The following is a 12,950-nucleotide window of genomic DNA, read 5'->3' as shown; positions in this document are numbered from 1 at the left end:
AGCGCTTGCTTGGGATTGCTTTCCAGGTTCGAAGGTCAAAGGTCAAGGTCACTGTTACTATAAATAGAAACTTCACTAAAACTGTATACTGGACGGCTTCAATCTACCACTTGACCCACCGTGTATACCTCTGAAATGCCATCTTACTCCAAATGTTATTGACAACACTAGCTGTTTAACATCATAATCCACAAGTTTATTCATTTATTTATGGGAAACCATCCGACAAATCATACAAATTAAACTTGGAATTGAGACAATGAGTATCCATAGCAAGTTCCTTAAAACTCTATGTATTCTTCCCAAAATAACAGATTATATAACAAAATGATGCCATCAAAAAACATAATCTATGAGTATTGCTTACTTTTAACATTATTTCTTGAAATGAAAAGTGTATCTATTTCTTCGTAATCTCCCAGCTTCCTGCGCAGGCGACACATCCACTTCCGTGGAATTCTTGTTCAAAAATAGCCGATGTCTTTTAGACAGATTTCATTGCACTTAAATTGAACCTTTATGTATGATGAGCTGACTTGGTATACTTTATTACTGTGGCATTTACCCTCTGTTAATAGATTGTTTCCAATGTCTTCGATCCAAGTAAAAAATGATTTGTCAGTCTAATGATATGTTAAATGAAATGATCTAATCCTATTTTTTGAAAAAATATGTACAGAAATAGAATTATTGTGGGTATATTATTTAACCCATTCACCCCTGAAAACACATTTGAATTCTGCCATTTCAAAGGTTGGAATAGTTCATTATGAAGTTTCAGGGGTGAATGAGTTAAAGGTGATCTTTATAAACCCCCATCAATATATATGTATTGTTTTTATCTGATTTAACAGTCATGAATATATCACCAATTAAAATTTACATTCATTTGTCGTTAAGCTGACAAAACTCAGATCATTTTATCGTGTAAGAAAAACTTTTGAAGAAGATTTATTGTCATAAAGACACTTGAGTGTATAATTTAAACAAAAGACTTGATAGTTTATGTTGGCCTTGCAAGGATTCTTACTCATACCTATTGTTACATTACGTCATTTTGCCAGGTTCGTTCTTATTGTAAGTTTCATAATTTTGCCATGACCCTTTTGTTAGTTTCAGGTTTTTGATGTTTTATATTGCAAATTTAGTATATTCTTTATGAATCTGTGTAAAAGGTTAAAGGAACTTTGAATATTTATAACTAATGGCTGATATCTTCATAAGGATCCCATATCGCNGGGGGGGGCTGACCAAAGCTTTGGTTGATAATTTCTGAAAACCCCCCAGACCTTACAATTTTTTTCGAATATAAATTAAAAAAATGTCAGCAACATTTTTTCTAAGTGTAAATATGCAGGCCAGAGTTCAGATACTGGAACTATGACCAGTATATTATTGTTCCAAGCACTAAACTCAGTAATGTTATTGGTGTCATATGAGATGGTAAAAAGCACGGCCTGTCATGACCTAGGTGTGAACTGGGACTCTCCTAACTCTAGATATATGCTTTACCAATGGAGCTACCTGGTCACTGATGATCGACCCAGTCCAGTTCCGCTACATTCCTCCCTCCTTTTTTACAAATCTTTGCCCCCAAAGACACAACTATTTACAACCCAGGTTCGGGTATCCCCTCGCCAAGCGTACACCAAATGCTAGAGACAAGGGTTGATCACAGGCACCACTTCAACGGGAGAGGAAAAATACATGTCCAGACCGGGGTTCGAATCAGCTAGGGCCCTCCGAACACTAGAGGTACCCTCTACCAGTGGAGCTTCCCGGTTGACGACGATTGCCTAAGTCCAGTTCCGCTATACATAGGTCAACAGTAGTGCCTGGAGTCATGCTACAGTTATATCTGAAACAAAACGGAGGTTTGGTTATTATATGTGTGAAAAACTGCAGTGGAACTCTCTTGTGTTTTTCCTGTAGTGTGACGAAGATCCTTAACTATAGATTAACTGGGGGACACTGAACGTTCTAAATCTGTCCGTAGTATATAGGTTTAGAGTGATTATGTGGTATTTTGTCTTTTTTACATTGTCAATTATTTTCACCACAACAGCAGGAAAAAATTGAAATACATAAACATGCAATTTGCTGGCAGACAGAAATCTTGTATTGGGAATGCCATTAGCATATAAGATCTCTTCTGGTTGCTATTTTATAAATAGAAATTTACGTTTTTGTAGAATTTCAAATCACCCAGGAAACACTTACTGTTAAAGAGACTGAAGTACTCCCTGCATCTTCTAAACTAGGCTTTACACTCAAATTTAAGGAAGATGATTTAAGGATGTTCTACGGTACTGTGACATGTATCTTCATTCCAAAAGAGTTCTGCATTAAAGAAACTTGTAACATATTGAATGGTAATTACCGGTATATCCCCTGGAACAAAGCTCCCAGTGTGGGGGGGGGGGGGCATATATACTGTCTGTCTGTCTCTCTGTCTGTCTGTCTGTCTCTCTCTCTGTCTCTCTCTCTCTCTCTCTCTCTCTCTGTTTCTCTGTCTGTCTGTCTGTCTCTCTGTCTATCTCTCTGTTTTTCTGTCTGTCTGTCTGTCTGTCTGTCTGTCTGTCTCTCTGTTTCTCTGTCTGTCTCTCTGTCTATCTCTCTGTTTCTCTGTCTGTCTGTCTGTCCGTCAGTCTGTCAGCCTGTCTGATGTACTCATGTTTCCCTTCTCACGGCCGACTTTAATGGAACTTGTTACACATGATCAGTAGCTAACATACTATAGTTGTGCACTTGTGATATCTTTTTGATCATTGATTAATGTTACTGGGAGTTATGTCCCTTTTCTGATTTCTGTTTACAAGTTTAGTCAGCAGCTCTACCACTTTCCTTCTGAACATTGTTTTTGAAACTTGGTACTCATGATAGGCATCTAAAATATTTCTGGATTATGATTTTTGTTTGTTTCAATGATTTATTTTAGATTGATGACCCTTAACTGATGTCTGTTTGAATGTCCTTTGGACCTTTTGAAATGAAAAACAAACTCTCAGAAGAGACACTTATAATTGTTAGATAATTTCTTCTACCAGGACTGATAGACATTTACCATATGTTAAATAATATGTTTATCAGAATATTTATCAGAACGTTTTCCACACTTTGGTCACTAATGAGACCGTCATCATTAATGTAGTCTCTACGTACACCTATAAATAGCACACAGGAAGCTTTGAGTGAGAAAAAATTGTGTTTATTAATAAAACTTACGATAAACAAATTGTCGAGACTAATTGTGTGTGAACAACTCGACCCTTACAAGAGGTCGGGTGACACAATGTCACCTCATTCCAGCGAAAAATTGTATGTCACTGAAAATTACTGCAGGAGTGGTTTTGTTTTTACGCTTCAGGTCTGGTACTATTCAAGTTCTTGATCCATGTACATGCATGTATTTCTGAATCGAAATAGAATTATAAAGAGATCAGATTGCTTTTAATTATTGTTTTTGTAGAAAGTTGTATAAAATGCAAGTTATCTAGCTGTATGTCACTAGTGTGTGTTGTGCCTTTCTGAGTTGTAAACCCACCCAGCCAGAAAGTTTCCATATTGCAGACTTAAGACTACAGTGGTATCTTTGACTTTTAGAACCATCTTTCTCCTGTATATTAAACCACTGTAGGTTTTTCTCACTCACGACTCATTGAATAAACCTGCTCGAGTTGGTAAACATTTTTGGTGCCACACCGGACGTGATTTCAGTTGTCAATGTTTTAATTATAACGTATAATGCCGCAACGCTTTGCGATGTCATCTTCCATTGTGATAATAAATTTGTTTCCACCATTGGAAACAGACATAATATTTTTCCAAGGGAAACATATGGTTTTCCAGAAAAAGACGGTTGGTGAAGAACCTCATTGTCTTTTGTACAATTTGAAAATTACCTAACTTGAGTTAGATGTGATAACCAACCATCACTCATTGGGAAACTTCTATATATCCATCCCCTCTTTAGCCTACGAACTAGGTTGTGATAAAGCGGTATCTAAGAACCTTGAATTATTATTATTATATAAATGTCCAGTTTCATTTGGGACGATAGAAGTCGGGAATTCATATTATGATATTTGATAAATTGTTATTGATAATTAATATGTCACTATGACTGGTATTTCACAAGCTTTAAAGTGATTTCACTTGGGTCACCACTCCTTAAATAGTCTTTAAGTGCTAGAGGTGTCAAGTGCGTCGTCTATAAGAGATGGGAGGGGGAGGGACTACATGATACCTCAAGCGGATCTTTGATTGACACACCATCCTTTTTTCATACATATCTGGAAAGTTTACTAAAAAAAATTCCAAGTGCCCTTGCAGCATGTTTTTTATTTTTTAAATCAACCTCAGGAAACTTCCATTGTGCACCCCCCTCTTGTTTTCATTGATTTTGACCGCAGTAGCTATGAGTTATTTGGGGTGGGGTTGTTTGTGTGTCTAGACAGTACCAGGAGGGGGTTGTTTGGTTATAAACTGGTAAATAAACTTGTATCCGTACCCTAAATTAAACCTGACAAGCCAGAGAGTAATAGCCAAGTATGATTTGGAATGGCTATAATAATTAGGTGGTTTATTATGCATGTTGAGTGTTCAAAACTAATATGGCTTCTTCACAGCCAATCCGTGTGTTTTTGTTTGCTCCGTGTCGATTATGATGTCACAGGTTAGCTTCGTAGATGTTTGTGTACTGTTAATCTGCCAAGGTGTGAAGATTATACTGGACTTGGTCCTGTAATCCCCCCACACTCTAATTTGATGATGTAACTACTCAGTTTCCTGTCTTCGATGTGCAAAATATATTTGGACTCTTAATCATGATGGTCTTCAAAACAACTCTGTTAATTTTGTAACAGCAAACAAAAATGCAATAAATGAGACGGCTCAAAGTCTATAGAACAACAGACAGAAGGTAATAATAGATCTAGAACATCACATTATACTCTACATAGGCCTTCAAAATCTTAGGATACAAATTTCAGTCATCAAAAAAACTATCATGGCAAACAAGCACACTCAACTCTACAGGACATGGAGAAGGTAATAATGGCTTCAGTATATCACATTATTATCTATAATACCTAAATTTCCTGGTGTAAACATTTCAAGCTTTTGTTCAAGGATCAAGAAAACAGGGTTCAAATTTTGCATAACATCTTTAATAGTCACTAATCCTAACTCTGTTAAGGGGTAATTAATCCACAGGGTTTATATGTTTTGCTCCTAAATCTTCTGTTCGGTATAAGCTTTACATGTATACATATTTACTATACATGATATATATTCTTCTGTTTTCATGCTAATTCTGTAGAGAGTTGATGTAAAAAAAATGTTTCATGAATAAGGTGTTCGACGAAAATTATGAAATTAAACATTCATGAAAGGTGTAACAGTAATTATGCATGCATTATTTATGTCATTCATGTCATGATTTATGTTCATTAATGGTAATGAGAGGGGACATAAAAAATTGTAGACATATGTCTGAAACTTGTAACATACAATATTGAATTTATATTTCTGATATGGATCTGTTATATAGTTTTTACTATAAATATCCTTTGTAAATTTTTTGGTGAAAGATTGTTTTCGGTATCTTTGTCTGGGATATGCTGTTATGTTAATTAAGTTTATATGAACAATCTATTATTTTTGTCTCGCCGCCACAAAGTGGAAGAAAGACTAAGTAAGGTGTTGTTTTTATGACGGCGATGGCTTCAACATTAAAGTTTTGCTTTTCAGTTAGTTTCACTGAAAAGTATAAGTGCTAGACCAACCAAACTTGGCCCATAGGTGTATCTTGGGTAATACATCTCAACCCATGCATCAAATGCTGGATGTGGCCTACCTTTCATGGTCCATTGACTTTGTCAGGATTTCCATCAACATTAAGTTTTTGCATTTAATTAGTTTCTCTTATATGTGCATTGATGGTCAAAGCGAGGCATAGGTGAGACATATCAATCTGAATGGCTTGTTGTATATTGGTCCATTTTTATGCCCCCCCCCCCCCTCCCCCCCTCCCATCCTGCCATCCTGCCAGAGAGTGGAAGGGGTATAAAGTGGTTGCTTTTTCTATTAGCCCATCTGTCCCTCAGTACAACAGCTTGGCTTCAGACATATGTGTCACTTTGTCTTTAGCTCAATTAATCTTGATACTGGATCATTTACACAGTTATCAACTTTATACATTTTGTATATATCTTTGGTAGCACTAGACCAATACTAGTCTGCACACTAAATCTGTCTTTTAGATATTCACTTTGTTGAAATCAACATTGGAGGTCACAGTGGATAGCGCTTGCGCCTCTCATGACGATGTCTGGGGTTCAACTCCCTGATTGGACGTCGAAGCAACACCTTAGTCTCGTTTTTCAGTCACTTTTTCTTTATAGGGAGACAATACCATGTGTAGGTATATTTTCTGTTTTACTGACCTTAGTTAGACTATTTGTTCAGCTCCAGTTCAATTGAAGCATTAAGTACATATGTATATATGTATGTTTTAGGAATATTTTCTAGTTCATTTGCCGACAGATATCCTGTAAGGATAAATCATTTTTACAGTGTGTGTGATGATTCTACCTATAACATTATATAGTCGTGTTAGATATTAATGTTACATAAACATGATTAATTACAGAACAAATAAAGAAAACTATGTACCTAATAGATACCTATAAATCGCAGGTACAATTAACATAAACGACACTTCAGGTGTAGGCTACAGGTAAAGTCATTATTACCCAGAAGAATTCGTCTTTTGATTGAGTAATCGTTAAGTACAGTATTCGTGTCTTTTTTTTCGTGGCTAAATCATCAATAATTATGTGTTTCCTTTGAAATAAAGATGAACAGTTCGTAAAATGACATTAATTATGATTGTGAAATACATATCTTACGTAAAATGTGGTTTATCTTCATATCTTGTCATAAATAATACGTGCAATTTACATAAAATCAATCGGATGTGGACAACTTGAATATTTGGGTGAAAAGCCTAAAAGTTACAAAGTCATTTAATGGACAGGTAAAATATATTGAAACATGCTTGTCAGAACTTCAATGTTCCTTCTGTGAATAAAGGCACCTGATATGTGTTCAGCCCTATTGATGTATCCTTTTTGAAAACAATGCGATTTTTAAAAGAATGATATTTTTTCAACAGCTTTATCATTAGGTTAATAATAACTTGTACATGCAGGTAGTAATTGTTAAACGACCAAATACGATAAACAACAACTTCACGCAAAAAACCCATTATTGAATAAATTTCAAAAATATTGAAATTCAAAGCTAAAATGATGTGCAAAATAATCATCTGAAGACAAAAACATTAAAATGTTTGAAATTTTACAATTTTTCCTGAAAAAGAAATAGCACTTTTAGCATTTTAATTACAGGTAAAGCTGACAATGCTTTGAACAGCTGGGTCCTGGTGTTTCCCATAACTGGGTGTAGTCATGTGATTGCCAACAATTATGTTCTGTATGACAGAGCAGTTCACTTAAGGACACATGGTACCTTACTGGGAAATTATCTTATTTCCCAAAGATTTCCACATATAGAACAGCATATTGATCATAAATATACTTGGGCAATAAATCACAAAATGAAAAGTTTTTTAGATTCATTTATTATTAAAACAGATTAATATATGTTTATAAAGGGAGATAACTCCAACACAAATTACAGGTATAATGTTTAAGGTAGCATTTATTTCATCTTAGACTTTGTTAATATTTAATATTTTGAATTCAGGAATTCAATTAAAAATGATTCTTTAAGTTTGAGTTTTATTGATAACTTGATTTATATAGACAGGTTTAGTAGCAATTAAAGCAAGTTTTGTTGCTCGGAATCATTCACTTTGTACACGTGATAATATCATTTCTATATATTGCAGGCAGCCGATATCACCTGAGAACTAGATTCCTTTCAATAAGTTGTTTGAAAGAGATGTAAGAAAGATAAATGTAAAAGATTTCTATCTCGCTAAAATTGTACGCAGTATATGTTTTTCCGTCATAAAAGTGCAATATAATATTTTGCCTCTGGCTAAGTTCTTAGAAACTTTTCAATCTAACATTATAGGTTTGTGAAGCATTTTAATGATAAACAGATATTGATAAGGTAGAGTACATTTTTGTGATAAAAAAAAAATCATTTTCACATCACATAAATATTGCTCAGGATTTTGAAAACGATTTCTATGAGAAAGACTCATTAAAACGTTTGTATTGTATTGAAATACTGTATTGCTTCAACCATTGTGATGTAATCTTCAAAGGAAAGTGGTTTGTGTTATGAACGGTTATGATCATTTTATGGTGCTATATGCATTACAAAGGCACGTTTAATTCCAAAAGTGGAATGGAAGCCTGATTATGGTTTAGATAATACAAATCTGAGATTTGTAGAAATTTGTCTATCCGTGTCAAACACACATTTTATGTTTCCGAAACAATTTTACTTAACAATTTGCTGAATATGATATTTTGGATATGTTTGAAACTTTTTCTGAAATGACCTATTGACAGTACTTTTTTCAGCAAATTTTCAGCAGTTAAACCTGATGAATTAAATTTTGAGGAATTTTCAAAATATTTCTGCTGACTTCAGTTAAATGTTCAGTACGTAACTTATCATCAAAATTTCAGCAAGATGTAAATTGACGGTAAACATTCACCAAATTCATAAAGTATTTCCAAAAAGTAAAAATGTTACATCATTTTAGTCAATAAATGTTGAATTGCATTCGGTGAATCCAGCAACTGCATATTCTGTAAAATATGTTTTTTATTGTAAACCTGTACTCTTATGTAAGGTTTGGTATCATCTTGCCTCCATTCACAGTAGGAAGTACGAATCCTATCCCACACGTAGAAGTTTCTGCAAAAAAATCTCACAAATATAATATTTCATTCTTAGCGGAATCATTAAATTAAGGATGTATTACTGAAACTAAGAGATTTACTGAAATTTAGTTTCTCCTGTGAGCTTACTGCAAAATTTTAGTATGTTGGCGAATCGTTAAATTGCATTTTAGCAAAAATTTACGAATAATAATTTGAAAATTCGGCTCAAGGTTTTAAATTTTGATGGATTTTGGGGCCAAAAAAAGGCTGACATGTAATATAGTTCTTTCCAACATTCCTTTTTGACGGACACAAAACTGTGATTTCTGTAAATCTATTCATGGTAGAGTCGAATAAAGATCTGGATATGTAAATCATCTTTACATTCTGTATATTTAGAGGCCGCGTGCGGTGGCCAAGTGGTTAAGGCGTCTGTCACATTCTGCTACCATTAGCCCTCAACTACTGGGTCGCATGTTCGAGGCCTACGTGGGACATTCGCCAGGTACTGGCCATAGGACGGTGGTTTTTCTTTCCTCCACCACAAAACCTGCCGCGTCCTTAAAAAACACAACCAAACCAAACAAACCAAGTATATTTCCCCTAATAAAGTACCATACAGTGATATTTAACTACCAATGTCTTCATTATCCTGTAAGAATCCTCCTAGTCGGAGCCACCCCTTACAATTTGTACAAACCCCTAGGGAGTTATAGGGGGTCAGTCTGGTAATGGTAGCCCACCAGTGAATGAACAGCATTCAAAACTGAGATGCAATACAATTTCTCCTACATTTATTTTATGTCATGATTTTGTATTCAAAAGCAGACTTGATGTGTACACAGTGTATACATATATTAGAATTATTGCTCTTGAACAAGCGAAATGTAAATGTGTTTGGACGATATTCACTCATATTTCTTTAAAGACGGCATTTATGAAACCAGGGAGAAATTATCGGAGTGCATAAATTTCGTTGATACAGCTGTGCGGATTGACTGATATCTCAATTTCATAAATGTTGGAAAATGAAATATCGCAGATAAGCTGTTATAAATTATACAAGGATGTCAGAACTATGGCATATACGCTGTATCTATTAAAAACTATGAGGCTTCCCTGTTTATCAAAAATACTTCCAATGCTCTGTAAAACTTTGATAAACTTTTTTATTCTAAATTTTTTAAATAAAAAAAACCCCTACCAACTATCAATTCATATTTAAAAAAAGTAAATCTAAGGAAAAAACAACACCTAGATTAGAAAGTGGTCAAATGAATAAATGTAAATCTGTTAGTGTCTTGTCAGGGACATTAGCTTAATTTTACAACACTGAACTTTATTCTGTGACACTTCATAGACAAAAAAGTTGATATTTGTAAAACACTTTTTTTGTGTGTCTGCATGGTTTTCAAAGGTCAAGGTAAATGTTCCTCAAAGGTCAAGGTCACCACAAGAAGTTGAGGGTCAAATAATTTGCTGAGCATTATTTCATGAAACTTTAAATCATCTGCACATTAAATTTCACGAAACATATATACATGAATGCCCAATGCTCTAGTTCACATCAAGAGGTCAGAGGTCAAATCACTTTACGCATAGAACAGCTGTTCTAAAGCATTGTGGGAGAGAGGGAAAGCCAAACTGTAAATGTGTGAGCGTCCTTTCTGTTGTTTTGTTTTTATTGGTAAGCCAGATGTCGCTCACTGCAGTTGTCCTTTATTGTGGGGGTCTGTATGTAATGTCCAGGTAGGGCAATAAAGTTTGTGTCATTACGCGATTATGCAATAGAATGAAGTCATAAAATTTACATGTTCAGCCTGGAATGTTCTCAAGATATGAATTATCAGTGAGAGTATAAGGATACATGTATAAATATGTATACACAAAGTTAATCCAGCTTGTGGTGACCATAAGTGATTATGTATGTTGTAAAAGTTATAAATATGGAGTACACTGTTTATATACATACAGATAGTGTGACAATAAAATACAAAAATACTTCGAAATTCAAAAATGTTTAGGTTAGTATTAGAAAAGTTTTAATGTAATAAAGTAATGATTTCACACTAAATAGCACATATATGTTTTATGATATATAACACAGTGGTCAATTCTTACAGGTCAATTCTAAAGGTCAATTCACATATTTTAACTTCTTGTTGGTCACTATCCAGAAGAAACCCAAAATGGTCACTTGACCAGGTAACCTATGTACTGGACACTATATACACTATACACATTTAAACTCTCAACATTGGTCACTATCCACAGTTAAACTCAATGCTGATCACTATCCAAAGTTAAACTCTCAACACTGGTCTCTTTACACAGTTAAACTCTCAACACTGGGCACTATCCACAGTTAAACTCTCAATACTGGTCACTATCCACAGTGAAACTCTCAACACTGGTCTCTTTACACAGTTAAACTCAACATTGGTCTCTTTACACAGTTAAACTCTCAACACTGGTCTCTTTAAACAGTTAAACTCTCAACACTGGTCTCTTTACACAGTTAAACTCTCAATACTGGTCACTATATACACTATACACAGTTAAACTTTCCACACTGGTCTCTTTACACAGTTAAAATCTCAACACTGGTCTCTTTACACGGTTAAATTCTCAACACTAGACACTATCCACAGTTACACTCTCAACACTGGTCTCTTTACACAGTAAACTCTCAACACTGGATACTATCCACAGTTACACTCAAAACACTGGTCTCTTTACACAGTGAAACTCTCCACACTGGTCTCTTTACACAGTTAAACTCAATGCTGGTCACTATCCAAAGTTACACTCTCAACACTGGTCTCTTTACACAGTGAAACTCTCCACACTAGTCTCTTTACACAGTTTAACTCTCAACACTGGTCACTATACACAGTTAAATTCTCAACACTGGTCTCTTTACACCGTGAAACTATCAACACTGGTCACTTAACACAGTTAAACTCTAAACATTGGTCACTATCAACAGTTAAACTCTCAACACTGGTCACTATATACACTATATACAGTGAAACTCTCAACACTTGTCTCTTTACACAGTTAAACTCTCAACATTGGTCTCTTTACACAGTTACACTTTCAACACTGGTCTCTTTACACAGTTAAACTCTCAACACTGGTCTCTCTACACAGTTACACTCTCAACACTGGTCTCTTTACACAGTTACACTCAACACTGGTCTCTTTACACAGTTACACTCAACACTGGTCACTATCCACAGTGAAACTCTCAACACTGGTCACTTTACACAGTTAAACTCTAAACATTGGTCACTATCAACAGTTACACTCTCAACACTGGTCTCTTTACACAGTTAAACTCTCATCATTGGTCTCTTTACACAGTTACACTCTCAACACTGGTCTTTTTACACAGTTAAACTCTCAACACTGGTCACTATCCACAGTTAAACTCTCAACATTGGTCTCTTTACACAGTTACACTCTCAACACTTGTCTTTTTACACAGTTAAACTCTAAACATTGGTCACTATCAACAGTTAAACTCTTAACACTGGTCACTATATATACACTTTATACAGTGAAACTCTCAACACTGGTCTCTTTACACAGTTAAACTCTTAACATTGGTCTCTTTACACAGTTACAGTCTCAACACTGGTCTTTTTACACAGTTAAAATCTCAACACTGGTCACTTTCCACAGTGAAACTCTCAACACTGGTCTCTTTACACAGTTAAACTCTTAACATTGGTCTCTTTACACAGTTACACTCTCAACACTGGTCTTTTTACACAGTTAAACTCTCAACACTGGTCTCTTTACACAGTTACACTCTCAACACTGGTCACTTTCCACAGTGAAACTCTCAACACTGGTCTCTTTACACAGTTAAACTCTCAACTTTGGTCTCTTTACACAGTTACACTCTCAACACTGGTCTCTTTACACAGTGAAACTCTCCACACTGGTCTCTTTACATAGTTAACCTCCCAACAATGGTCACTATACACTGTTAAACTTTCCACACTGGTCTCTTTACACAGTTTAACTTTCAACACTGGTCTCTTTACACAGTGAAACTATCAACACTGGTCACTG

This window comes from Mizuhopecten yessoensis, unplaced genomic scaffold (assembly GCF_002113885.1).
Source record: "Mizuhopecten yessoensis strain PY_sf001 unplaced genomic scaffold, ASM211388v2 scaffold11173, whole genome shotgun sequence".
Lineage (NCBI taxonomy): Eukaryota > Metazoa > Mollusca > Bivalvia > Pectinida > Pectinidae > Mizuhopecten > Mizuhopecten yessoensis.
Note: the sequence above shows the minus strand (reverse complement) of the source record.